This window comes from Oxyura jamaicensis, chromosome 7 (genome assembly GCF_011077185.1).
Source record: "Oxyura jamaicensis isolate SHBP4307 breed ruddy duck chromosome 7, BPBGC_Ojam_1.0, whole genome shotgun sequence".
In the NCBI taxonomy this organism is placed as follows: Eukaryota; Metazoa; Chordata; class Aves; order Anseriformes; family Anatidae; genus Oxyura; species Oxyura jamaicensis.
Window position 1 is genome coordinate 20206749 of NC_048899.1, and position 14576 is coordinate 20221324.

General features: G+C 35.3%; 1 protein-coding gene and 1 long non-coding RNA gene across 4 annotated transcripts in view; one reads left to right on the top strand and one right to left on the bottom strand.

Moving 5' to 3' along the window:
* The window catches only part of LOC118170325, a 78687-nt gene extending 72468 nt beyond the window's left edge, over positions 1–6219 (top strand). The window contains exons 2-3 of the long non-coding RNA XR_004752644.1: positions 4952–5012; positions 6130–6219. This is a non-coding gene — a long non-coding RNA (uncharacterized LOC118170325). The remainder of the gene's footprint in view (positions 1–4951; positions 5013–6129) is intronic.
* B3GALT1 (beta-1,3-galactosyltransferase 1) overlaps positions 1–14576 on the bottom strand; it is a 198128-nt gene that overhangs the window by 108715 nt on the left and 74837 nt on the right. For 2 of the 3 annotated variants that reach the window (XM_035332446.1, XM_035332448.1), the window contains exon 2: positions 3303–3439. The exons of the other annotated variant lie outside the window; for it this stretch is intronic. The gene's annotated coding sequence lies outside the window, so the exon portion shown is untranslated. The remainder of the gene's footprint in view (positions 1–3302; positions 3440–14576) is intronic. 3 annotated transcript variants of the gene reach the window in all.

Below are 14576 nucleotides of genomic sequence, written 5' to 3' on the forward strand. Positions count from 1 at the left end.
CCTTCCTTCCTTCCTTCCTTCCTTCCTTCCTTCCTTCCTTCCTTCCTTCCTTCCTTCCTTCCTTCCTTCCTTCCTTCCTTCCTTCCTTCCTTCCTTCCTTTTCCCTACTCTTATCTCTCACTTAATAATGGCCCTTAGTTACTGACATCAGCCAGTCATTTTTACGTCAACCTGTTTTGCTGGCCAAAACAGAAGATTATGTGTAGAATAAGTATGAGTGGCACTCAGGCTGAAAGTGTGAAAACTTCATAGGGTTTGATAACACAGTGGAACACATGTCCTGAGTTGGTGTTAGGATTAGCTGAGAAATGGAAATGTAATCACTAATTTGCACAGCAATTGCAGCTCAGCCTCACCTGCCAGCCTCATGTATTCATTGAACTGGGAGGCTGTGGTATCTTTAAATGATATTGAGTCACTTGGATGACTTATTTAAAAAGTTATCATCCTAATAGCTGGTAAAAGCTAACAGGGAATCTAAATAAATAATACATAATAGGAAATACTGAGAGTTACTAGAATTTCTCTGATTTATTACTGTTAAAGATCTGGCTAAAAGGAACTCTCTTCTACTTTTTGGCTGCTCAAACTGAACACTTGAATAGATGATAGCTTTGAAGATGCCATCTGAAGTATTGCACAATTAGCATAAATAATTTTAAAATAATCTGCTTCTGTAACAGATCTTGAAATGCTGCTTCTAATGGCCTATGGTATTTAGAGACAAACTATTCCAAAAAACTGCAAGCCTGTAAATTTCTGTGATTTGGTATCAGAAAATTTGTCTTTTAAAATTTAAGTAATGACTAATAGCTTGCAGAGAATGATATGACCTTGGTTGGAATTTGCCTCAGAGTCAGACTACACCTCCAAAGATGGCCCTCAAGGTTAGGGGGGGTGAAGCTCAATTTACTGGCATGGGAAGAATTGAATTTAGAATCTGAAATGTAATGTTTCATTGCACCTACTTTCCTGAAATTTTGCATGAGTTGTGGATATGTTGATAACAATTAGCTTGTGACTTCTGAAATGTGTTCTGCCTTTCCAAATCTGGGTTCTGGAGATTTTGTTTGGGGATTCTTTAGGCCCTGTGAACAGCTCACTTATCCTGATATAAGACTGCCACAATTCATGTAGGAATCCTTTACCGTAATTGTTTTCACCAAACACTACCATCCAACACACACAATGTAAATGTGTGTTCGAATAATTCAAATAATTAATTTGATGGTTTTATTATAGTTGTGCATATGGAATCTCATTCTTAAAGACTACCAATCTGGTGTTTTATCCAGCCTAACCCGGAAAACCTGATGTAAAACTGTATTATGGTAATGTGCATAGCATTACACATAGCATTTACTGACTTTTGAGTCAACCTTCTTTGGGGTTGTCTGTAGGCTTTTACTTATGGTATCTGGCAATTTCTTCCTGTGTAAGTATTCCTGATAGGAGTTTATTACTTTCCAGTAGCTGGAGAGCAGTATAACACACATTTAGCTCTTGTATTTAGTTCCACCTCCATTTCAGTTACAGACCTTATTGCTATAATTAAGAACTGTAGAATTTCTGCATATTATTCTATATACCTCTGGTCTTCTTTCCCTTTTATTGCACTCCCCAAGGTAATACAAAATAATAATATGCCATATGGCAAATGGAACCAGCTGAAACTCCACACAGTGTCTTTTATCTTGTACATTTTACAATATGACACTCCCAAGTTTGTAACTGATGAATATTGCATCTCCTAGAAACTCCAGCTGTATTATGCTGCTTCTCCCATTAGAGGCATCCTTGCTGATACTCTGAACCTTTTTATTTTTATTTTTTTTACATTAATGCAGCAGCTGTCGTTTTGCAGAAATCAACAACATACAGAGGAACTGGCAGAATATGTGGTAATCTTACCAAAGTGCAAAAAGTGCAACATGTTAGCATGAACAAAATATTTGCAATGTCATGAAATGTGCTACGTGTAAGTGCTATGAGTGCTATGATGTAACAAATAATAATTTTTTTTTTTTTATTTTTTTTTTATCTTTCTGTAGAGTTCCTGGGAATTCATAGTATATGCTACTTAAATAGTGCTATCTCAAAACATTGGATATAGTTCTACAAGAGTTAAACATAAGCATTAACATAGGCATTTGGGGGGGGGGGGGGGGGGGTGTTAGAGCACGTCTCTTACAAGGCCAAACTACAAGGAATTCTATTTTGAGCATAATACTGAACTCGTGATAATCTGATGGTGCTACTCAGGTATGTGAAGCCCTGTAAGGAGCCATTCTTAACAGCCGATGGGTTGGTGTACCGCTGTCTCTCATTAGCTTTAGTTTTGTGAGTGGAAGGGAAAGGTGCAGATAAAGTAGACAGTAAAATGATGGATATGTAGTGTTTAGTTTGTGAGCATTTCTTTTTATTTCATGCTTGTGGCAAATGTAATTTCATCCAAATAAGCTATATCTAAAAAGCGAAGAGAGTGTTTCTGTCACGAACAATAGAAAGGCCTCATGCAGCCTGCAGTTACCTTAGCTCCCCAGCTTGTTTCAGGCTGTAGCGAAGGTACTTTCTCCGTCACATTTACTTCTACCACTGTGTCACTACAAGTGGTAAAACAACTTTTTGCTAAAGTAAGGGAGTAGAGGAGGAAAGGATGAATTGTTGCTCACTGTCCGTCCAGCTTTGCTTCTCTGTAACTATATTTTTTACTTGCCTTTATTCAGGCTTAGGAACTAAAAGTGTGTGCCAGCTCTGAATGAACTCTTCATGTGTCACCGGTGTCAGGAGGCAGAGGCAGGTTATAACACACTGGCTTGTCTGCAGTGTGTGTAATGCCCAAAGAGCTCAGTATTAGGATAGCGTAATTTAAGGTTTTAGAACTTGGAACTGACTGGTTGAGAAAGAATAGGAACACATAGCACAACTCTCTTTTACTTCTTTTTACAAATACTACTCATTTGGTTTTCTGTATCCAAAAGTAATGTTTTATTTAAACAAAATAAAATGGATTATAGTATATGGATAAATATATATGGATTATAGTATATGGATTAAAAAAAAATAAAAAATCACATACCAGGATGGCAAGTATTTGCACTGAGGGTCATGGCAATTTTGTTCAAAAAGAAAAATTATTGTTTGAGTGGAAGTAAGAAGGGTATGTGTGTGTTTATACATATATCCATAGACACATGCCATAGTTATTCTCAAAAATACTAGAAAGGACAAAACAGGCAAATCTATTTCAAATGGTTCTTTGTACAACTTACACTTTGTAGGGAATCACCTGTGTTCCTTACCTGATTCTTCAGAAACTGCTCCGTCTTTTCATCCTCAATTTCTTTCTTGCTGATCTGCATCACATCCACTGCCATTCTCCACAGATTGCTTGTGTCCTTGTCATGTTTAAAACCGTGCAGGCTGTACATTGATAAACCTGCATTGACAAAGATCCGTGAGTTACCTATGGGTAAATGAAAGACTTGATTTTATCACTCACCTGTCTTCCATGAAAACAGAGACAAAGCAATGAGAAACTTGTGTCAAGTTCTGATGTAATAAGTTTTTACATATGAATACTACTGTATGTTTTATATTGATAATAACTTAAATCCATGCACAGAATCTGTTCATATAATTTCTTTTTCTGAGAAAATGTGGCAACAAGAATACGTAGATATATTGTAAATGTCTGGCATTTTTTTCTCTGTAAGTCCAAGCAACACTTTCAGAGCATTTATCTGTTTACTTTCAGGGCTAATCTGGAAGATTACAAGGTGTCTTATCCAAGGCACCTCTGCAGGGTTCAGTGATTTTCATATAATTCTGCTCAGGCTTGCAAGAACTATCCTTAGTTAGTTTGTTTCCATTATTATTATTATTATTATTATTATTATTGCTATTATTATTATTCCCCTCTATAACTTATTTCCCGTCTTTCCCCCAATTCCTAACAATACTTTTTTTTGTACCTCTAATCCCCACCTTTGCTTTTGGACAATCATTCCATTAGGAAAGAGTTTGTAAATTCAGATTGTATTGTCCTATTTTATGAACTTTGTTATTCTCATTTCTAATTCTCTGACTTCCTTAATTAAATCCAAGATAGTTATAAACACCTGTGTGGGGAATTTGATCACAATTATTTGAAATGACATTTTTGTCATAGAAGTACGAAAAATAATTAACTCTCCTGGGATGTTTAATAAAAAGTGAAATGTGGGAACATACAGTGGTGCCACAGAATTTTAATTGAATTAAACTGCAGCATCATGAATTAAACTTAGAACATCTTTTGAATTAAATTTAGGACATCTTTTCTAAAATGAGGAGCATATCTTTGAAATAATTTCTATATTTATGGTGAATTTATTTTTTTGAAAAGCACGACAGTATTTGTTGGCTCTTTTCAGGTAGGATTTATCCAAGTACAAAGACAAAAAGCATAGAAATACTTAAAATAACTTCCTTCAAGTGACAAAAATGGTAGTACCCATTATGTTTTAAGTGATCCATCTGAATGACTGCACAAGCCTCTGCATAAGCCTGCCTGCACTAAGCCTGGCCTTGCAGCCTTCTGAGGCTTGGAGACACACAGGTATAATGAGGTGGACACAACCCTGCATCAAAGATGAACTTACATAGGTTGAAAAGAACAAAATTTGGCCCCATGATTCCCTTTGTCTTATTGCCAAAAGCTTTAAATGCAATAAACACCATCATCAGAACTCACTTAAGATGAGTTCTTCTGGTTAGCCTGTGCATCATTTATTTCAGAGTTCTGTGATTAATCACATCTTAACTTTAACACGTAATATGCATTTTCTTTGAGCACAACACATTTTATTAAGGTGTCCAGCTTTCCACAGGGAAGATATTAAATAAAAATTGTTCATTATTTGCCTGGAAATTCATGCAATATACCAAATACCATGTTTTCTGTGATTAGTTTGCAGGAACCATCTGTCATGTCCCCACCCCCACAGCACTGAGGAAGACAGATACTGAAGGTGAGCAGAACATTTACTTTTGACAATAAAACCGTCCCTTGCCATTACTTTTAGCTAGCTTTAAGGTAAACAGGCTGGAGAAGGTGGCTATCTATTGTGACTCTAGAGCACTGGGACCAACTATGATTACTCGTGACAGCAAACCTCTTAAAACTCCCGAGGAAAATTGCTTTATAGTTCAAGTCAGAGGGCATGCATATACTTCCAGGTGGGAACCAGAACCAAGAAGCAGAAACTTTAGGCTCGAAAAGTATCAGGATGAGTTCAGTATTAATTTGACTCTTCTCCTTCCTTCCTTTTGGTATAAAATTATATTGGAAGAGAGAGCAATTTTTCTCTAATGATAAAACAGGATTCTTAAATTAAGCACAGCAGGTAGAAATATCTGGCACAGATTTAAAAAGATATTGCATATTCATATGTTGAACAGTTTTCCAGTGCTGACAGCTAACTATTCCAAGTGGAAAGGGTATATCCTTTGCTGTTGTTCATTCTCTGCCAATTTCCCTTCTTAAAACTAGCACCAAATTCTGGGGGCTGTGTACTCTAACCTATGTTATTCTTGCCATCATCCATAGGAGTAAGAAAAGTATTTAATGAGCTAAATAATCTTGATTTTGAATTGAATTGCAGCAAATAAGTATACTTCCAAAATTTTTGAAAAAGGGAAAATTGATATTTCTTCTCCATCAACACATTAATCCCTTGTTACCTCCTCTCATATTTGCACAACGAGAGCACTCTGCTATGATATGAATGTACCTAGAGCATATTTCAGGAGCAAAATATAAACACTGGCAGCAAAGGGCACTTTATGCAAATGCATTTCCTGAGTGATGTCTCTGCCTCCCTGATGATTCTGGCAAGACATAATAATTTGGGAAAATAACTGGAGTGACCTGCCCTTCAGTTCTTTTCTCCAGGGTGCGTACATCCCCTTGCAAATAGGATTATGACAAAATAAAAGGTTCATTTGGGTGTGAGCATCTTTTAAGATACAGTCATTATATCACTGTAGAAAATAGTAGAGATAAGGCAGAGCTATAAAAGATACCTTTAGGAAGAGAAAACAGACCATCATGCCTAACTTTATATTGCACTCATTTTCCTTTTACAGCCCACCTGTCAGTCCTGTTATCCTTGTCTAGAAAAGAATTTACAGTAAGTCTCTGCTTCAATCAGTTTCTATGGTAACTCGGTCCTGTTTTTAAACCTTTACATAAAAACGGCTTGGATTAAATGATAATGCTGGAATGTTTGCCCATACCTGAACTACGCCTTTTCCATTACTCAACAGTATTCATTTAGGGGTGTCCCTCCATCTGCTCCAGTTCCTTTAGCTCCTACAACACCATCTCACTAACCAAATCAGACCAGTTTCTTTACCATCTGGCTATCTCACTTTTCAGAGACACACAGGATTTGGGGAACTGACACACAGCATGCAGTGAAGTACAGAGTAAAGCATGTTAGGGTCTGGATTCTTGAGTTCACTGGGGAGGGTCCCTCTGGGTGCAGTAACCATACTGGGGTCAAAAGCTCCAAGTAGATATATCTCTTTAAAAAATGAACCAGAAGAGGCAGAAGGGCCCCCACCTAAGAAAACAGTTTTCACAAAGGTAAAAAACAAAACAAAACAAAACAAAAAAACCTTCCACGAAGATCATGGGGAAATAAAAGTTCAGAAAAGCAAATGAAAATTTTAATTGATTTAAAGACTCTCTTCGTACTGTTCTATCACTGTGAATATGTGCATTTAATTCAACTTTTTGTTATCCTATATCCTCCTTTCAAGCTTTTCTCATGTACTTGTAATTTCAGATTCTCTGCCCCACTTTGACTATGGCAATATTTTTCATAATTGTGATTACTGTTTTATGTTGTCTTAAATCTGATCTAAGTAAAAACATTTTTTTTAATGTATCTTAAATACTTCACAGATAACACAAATTACAGTTACAGGGAAATCCTAAGAGAATTTCTAAGGTGGATCCAATAGAGCTCTTCAGCAATTGCTCGGAAAACTTGTGTCATTTTGTAGATGTGGCTTTCCCTATGGAACCAAAAGCTCTTAAAATTCTATACTAGGTCTGCTCTTCTGAGTTGTATCGGAAACCTTACTATTTGCATGGGAAAAAAAATATTCTGTAAGAGACACAAATAGAATTTATGAAAAATAATTTTTCACTGCTGTATCTGCCAGGTAGGCATGCCAAAAGCTGCTGAATGTAGGTGTACACAAATTAATTTACAACTGAGGTTGTCCAAATAACGACCTGATAAAGATCTCTGGTTTTGCAATGGGACAAAGAGATACTAATTTCCTTTGATAAATAATTGCCCAGCCGGTGCCTATTAGGTGTCTTAAATATCAGAAATAAGTCCATGTTTGCACTATGTTTCATAGTTTGGCTAGTATGAGATCTTACCCTTAGCCATACAGAGAAGGGCACTACTCAGTGATTTTTCCCTCTCATGTCTTTTTCTCATTTCTCAATAGCATTACTATGCAAGGTGTATGTGTGCTATATCCTTTATAGTTTACATTTGTATAGACTTAACTTGATTGTCATCTACTGGTTTATCCAGATAATATGAACACCCTGAAATTCAGTTAAAATTTAAAAGGAAAAAGTAAGTGTCCTTGATCTACACCAGATAATCTGGGTCTTCTGGAAACTAGATTTAGACTTGCATCATTCCTTGCAAAGCAACCTGAAGAAACAAGCATTTTTTTCCACCTCTTTGTAGCACATTTTAAACTAGTAGCTCATTTACACCCTATGTCCTAACACTGTCCTATAGACATTAATTTCTGAGCACAGGGCATTGTCAAATCAGGGGATCATAAATCCACTGCATTCCCCTCATCAGTCTTGGCAGTAGCATCTTCACAGTACTCCTGCGTGTCAGTAAAGTATGACCTTCTCTCACCGATTTGTGTGAATTAGGCATAATTGATCTATGCTTTTCCAATGGGCATTTTAACTTTCACACAGAGATTTCTTCAATAACTGACATCCAACCAACTGGTCCCCAGTTTCAAGATGAAAGAATAAATAACATCTGATGCTTTATCAACTGAAAAAATAGAAGTTCCTTATTTTTAATGCTTTTAGCACTTTTTTTAGCATCTTTTAAATCAATTAAAAAAAATAAATACGCTTACATTTACCTTTTTAAAAAATTCTATTCACAATCTATTGTATAAAAATGGAGACTGACTCTGACACTGTTGTTGAATTATCGACTCCATTCTGATGCCAATCTGTGCTCCAGAAATGCAGTAGTTTGATGTGAAAACTGATTATACTATTTGGCAGCTCGAAATGGGAAATTTGTCAGGCCTGGTCTTTAATACAGTTCTCACTGTGTTTAATTAACCTGCTAATTACTGTGTAGTGCAACAGGCTAAATTTTCTTTTGTGCTGAATATTGTTGATATGTACAGCAGATCAACTGTTAGTTGCAAAGCTATCTCTGTATTGTTTGATATTTCTGCAGCTTCTTAAATAGACTATAAAGTGCTGTTAAATTACGGGGGGATGGAGGGAGGGGTATATTTCTAATTTTGGGCTCAGTATTTTGCTTCATACTTTTTCTAGATTTTCTTAATTCCTTTTTATTTTAAAATACCTTTTATAATCTTGCAATAGGTATTACCATGTATTTGAGAAATATCACTCTCTATTATTACTTATTTAGTAATTTGCTGGTAGGAATTCCAAATAGTTCACTTCTATGCCTTAAATAATTGTGTGTGTGTGTGGTGTGTGTTTTTCCTGTATAGTTATGACTACTCTTACATACTGTTCTATATGATATTATTTTTTTTTAACCTGCATTCAATTAATATGACCTAATTTGGTATCTGTTTCCCCCCTTACTGTGCTTTCTGAAGACATATATCATAATTTGAAAGCCAGTTATACTGTGATTAAACTAGAAGGAACATGTTTGGATATAATAATAAATAGCTCAAATATTCACACATCTTTGAGCCTTCATGTTATACATTTCAGAAACTTCTGCTGCTGAAGGCTAATTGGGTTATATATAAGCAAGTATTCAAAATGAGTCAGTAGCTTGTAAGAAGTTTACTGAGCATTACCTGTGTGCTGCCAACGTGGTATATATTTTTGAATTGGATGATCTTTGCAACAGTAAATTGAACCTTAATCTTCCTCTTTGCCTGGTCCCTTTGGTCCTGCTATCTCCCACACGATGGTGCATCTCCCAAACTCCATATTATGTCCTAAACTTATTTTCAAGCTGTTTCTCCATCTGACTGTTTTCTGCTTATCCAAAGTCTCCCCTCTCCCTGGTTACACTAGGAAATTCATGTTTTGAAGTGTGTTCCACAGAAGAGAGAACAGAGGAATGCCTCTGTAAAAGTTAAAGGAGAACAAAAATTATGCACTGAGAGAGGCTGGAGAGTGTAAAGGAAGGAAAGGGCAGCGCTCAGTTACTTCTCTCTGCCTGGCTGTCCTACTCACAGGAGGAAGTTCAAAAGCAAATTAATCAGGATACTGAAAGTTGTTTGTTGTCCATGTTTACAAGGAGAAGGGCACAGAAGACTGTGGTTTGTTAGAACCAGAACCACAGTATGTGAATAGTCTTACAAGCTCTCCCTTCTACTCTTCTCCTGCATCCAGCCTTCCTGACAGGAACACTTACCTATCTGACAGTAGAACTTGTATAAAAAGATCCTGATCTTTATTGTGGTGAGATGATAATTGTTTTATAATGGTGCAGGATAGGAAAGAGCAAATAGATGCAATGGGCAGAAGAGTTAAGATCTCAAACCAAGCCTTCATGCCCACTTCAGAGACCACCAAACCCTGTTCTGTTCTGGAAGGCTAAAAGCTTGCAAGGAAGTTAATTTCAAACTAAGGTCATACCCACTACCCACTCAATTTAATTAAGATACTGTTGTCTCCAGAAACTTTTGTAACTCTTGTGATCACATTTGACTTGTGAGATTAATCTAATTGATTTTTTTTTTTTTTTTTTTTAGTAGAACTGTTTTAAGAAACACACTTTCACGTCACTTCACAGTTAATTTAAAAAGTTCCACTTTATTTGGAAAATAACCAGTACCAAGTAAGCAGAAACATAATGTTTTCTTGTCATCTAGTAGCACTGAATAAGTAGGTATGTGTATTTCAAAATGAGTTGGCTGTCTTGAAGTGACACAGACAGGGTTAGCTGCATTAGGCAGTGAGTTCAGCCACTCAGGTTCCTCACATGGCTTCTGGGCTTCTCCCTCATCTATAAAATGGACGCCATGAGACTTTCCGTTGTGTGATGGTAATAAATGCATTCCAGACTCTGTGATTTCCAGCTATTATAAGGAGTGTGTTGCAATGTTTTTAAGTACTTAAACAAGAAATGGAAAATAAATCATGCCTATTTTCTGGTCAACAGCGAGAAACCTCAAAAATTTGCATCTTGCAATGTGATCTTTATAAAGATTTTCAATGACATTACATATAGGTGAATCTAGCTTAATGTGTCATTCGTAGAAGATATTTGTCAGTTCTGAGGTCACTCAGTTTCTAGAAAAAAATACAAGCTTCCCATATTACTTTTAGAAGTATTGTATAAGCAATTTCTTTTAATTTGTGTGCTGAGAATCTGGGCTTTAGGGGTTATTCATAAAATCCAAACTAGCTTGCTCAGTTTTCCACCATCCACTGTTTAAGAAAGTACAATTTGAAGGAAGCACAGAATCAGCCCGGGCTCTTGATGATGTTTGACAGTTATATTTTCTTTTATAAAAGGAAAAGAATTAATCTTTTTTAAATTATAGGTTTGAAAACAATCAGCTGTGGAGGCATATGTGTTAAATAAGTTTATAAATATAAGTGCTTTTGATTTCTAAAGATAATGTAGGGAATAAGCCAGCTACAACAAAAAAGCACTGTTAATCAACAATGTAGCAACATTGGTCTGAACCTGGCATCATTCTAGAAAATGAGACAAATATTAATCTAATATAGAGAACATTGTGAATTCCAAGGTTATGTGTGTCATAAACACATGGTTGACTAACCAGCTTTGAACTCCTGAGTGCCTTATAGATAATTTCCTTTAAAACTAGAAGTAAAGCTCAATAGAAAATGGGTTTCATAATTTTTGCTAAGATTTTTCTTTGGTCAATATGAACACTACTTAGAAAAATATTATTTGGTGAATCTACCTAGAAAAAATTCTGAGCTTGCCCACCAACTTTTACTTTTTTCTCCAAAACACAAGTATAAAATCAAGACATGTTTAAGACAGTGTAACATGTAACATTTAGAGCAATTTAGCTCTAAATGGGGAGGTATAAATTTATCATGAATTAAATTCCAATGGGCAAACATATATTCTTTTTTTAACAGTGTTATTTCAATAGTACCATCAGCAGGACTTTTAATTCAATTTAATCAATTTTCTTTTTAAATTTTTGTTGATTTTGATTTGGAGGAATTGAAGTTGTAAGACAAATATTTTGGCTTAAGCAGTCTAATCATTCATGTGAGTTCAGCACCTTTATTTATCACCATAAAATTTACTAAAACAGTAATTTTTGAAGTCTTGAAAATGAAAGAGAATTAACCAACTTGGATTTACAAACAACTAAAATAATACATCTTCTTTGAATAAACGGGCTCATTTTCATTTCTAAATGAACTATGTAGTATTCTCAGCAATGCAAAAATGAGGTTTTTAAACTTAAAAAAATTCTCAGGAGGGTAAGTAGAGAGAATGTTCACCCATCCTACAAATATAATATAAAAGCTCAGTCTTTTTAAGGTCACTTAAAGAAGAGACACTCTTCCCATTGTTATGAATTTCCCGGATAGCTGCCTAAGATCAATTGGATTTGTATAGTTTATTAGTCCTCACTAAACTTCAGTTCTTCAGTTGTAAAGTAATACAGTTCACTAACAATTGTGAGAAGAAACAATGAGGTATGGATATTTGTGATAAAGTGATAAAGAAAAATTTTGAAGACAAATGGTGCTTTTCTTCACATATTATCATGAGTGTTGTTATTTATTATTATTATTATTTTTACTTTTTCCTCATTGGTTGGCTTTTCATCTATACGAATATTATTACACTGGGGAATAATTTTGTAACTATTTTTTTTTTTTTTTGATGTGTCTGTCACATGCCCAGATGGTATAAATTAGCTACATTGACTTCACTAATGTCATACATATATCCCCATGGAATGGGGAGCATATACAGTTAACATGGCATAGCATAAAAGCTTTCTTGTAACTTAGTGGGACATTTGCCATTGCCTTCTCTGGAGCTAAAGGTGAGCAATCATATTACCCAATTTTAGGCTACCAGCTCTGATTGACTGGAGTTCAGTGTCTGTCAGATCTCTTTAACCAAAAGAATTCTGAAAATAGGCAGGAAAAGATCTGGATTTAAATTAGTCTCTTGGGACAGTCTCAGTTGCCATCACACTTGGCTGGAACAAATAGCCATGAATGTCTAACAGAGGAATATAGACTATTATGACCATGATTATTATGTTTACCTGTAACTTCTAGGCACCAAAAAATTCCAGCAAATACAATCATAGGACAGTAGAACACCTTTAAGTGTTCTGCAAAGATTGTTCAGGCTTTCCTGGTTAACATGCATGGAAAGGCTTGCAAGAGTTATGCATAAAGTTCAAAGTAACCAAAAGTTCTTGTGGCAACAGAATTTGAACAAAATCATTTGGGAATATTTAGACAATGTTCAAAAGTTCCATGTATGCTATTACATAAAAGTAAAAATGGGAGACCTAGGTCATTTAGTGTTCAGCCTTTAAAGGGATTGACCCTCTTTAGTGTCCTGTTCCCAAGAGGTAACAAAGTACCATGTGGGGTCCATGACAGCATAAATGGAGGTGATTTACTGCCATACATTATGAGGTCTTAATCATTCGTATCTTTAGTCAGATTCAGAAATTTCTCTTTTCCTGCTCTGCCTTAGTTATCCTTGGTTAGAGAAACATATCAAAGGGCGTTTCCCTCATTAGAGAATCTGTTTTAAAAAGTGAGTTTATTTACATGCTTTAATGAATGACTGATACAATTCTCTGAATAACTGTAATATAATTTTAGCTATGTTCATTTTTCTGACCTACAGCCAGCCTTGGAAGATAATATGCTATCTCACTGAATAATCAGCTCCACTCCTATTTCATAAATTGGGGTCCTCTTCTTCTAGACAAAGGCATTAAAGGGAAAAACAAAAACAAAACAAAACAAAAAAAAGAAAGAAATGTATTCACAAGACATCTTTGATTGCAACAAAATTTAGTTCCATTGATCCAGCCTCATGGTATTATGCAGATGGTATTGGGTTATATAGCCTTTGCCTATATTGGGTATTTACACTGACTTTAGAAAAATTCAAGTGGTATTTTGTCAATAGATATCACTTTTTTTTTTTTTTTTTTCTTCTGGATGATTACACAGAGATTTAGAAAAGGATTATTTGATTTCTTTATGGTCCAAATCTTTATTTAAAGAAAAGAAAGAACTATGTTAAGCTCTGTTTTGAAATTCAAATTCTGTTTATACCTTAGAGAAAAAACTATCTAGAGGCTAACATAGCTTGCATGAGCTTCAGATGATTAACCTACTTCGTAGTGCCCTCACCACAAACTAATCTTATTTTTCCTTTGTTTTTCATTATACTTGTCATATGGAACATATACAGTAGAATTAATTAAAAAAAAAAACACAAACAAAACACACACACAAAAACAAAAACAAACAAACAAACAACCTTCAGATGAGGTAATTCTTTCTCATCTTTACTCTTCCTCTAGGCCCAATGTCCATTACTGTTGAATGAGACACTATGGGTTTCTCACTGATAATGAAAAGAGGTTGTTAAAATTCAGTCAGGCATTTTCCCACTCAGAAGCTGTTTTATCAGCTGATGTTTCCCTGAAGCATTAGACAGCTGATTGAGCAGTCCAGTCCAGTAAGGAGAAGACATCATTGAATATTCTTTCCAGAATGAAACAGCCAGATCTACTCTTACAGATTTCTGCCATGCATCTAAAGGTGAAGCACAGTTCAGATCACTACAGGCACTATTTCAGCCAATATATATAGTGCACCTTGGCAACGGAATACTTCTCACTAAAGAGTCATCCAGATAAATGTATGTTGAGAGTCACCCTACTCTGATATTATTTTTGGCTCCTGATGTGACAGAATATTCAGTATATTTAAAATATACTGAAATATGTTTTATTCTTTTACCTTGCCTTTTGCTCCTGATCAAACTTTTGCAAACTGACTTGTGATTGCTCCTTCAAAAAGCTCCATTTACTGTACTCAGTAGATGTTCTGTTGCTTAGGATAAAAATATGACCACATGAATGTATGATTGTAATCATATACAGTTATTAAAATCCACAAGAAAAGTCTAGGTTGACACTGTCTAGAGTGATATTTCCTCAAGCTGTGAAATCTTATTGAAAACTTGCTGCAGAAATTACCTCTGAGAAGCTGGATGTGCCTTTCCCTTTTGGACAATCTGGTCATAATTCAT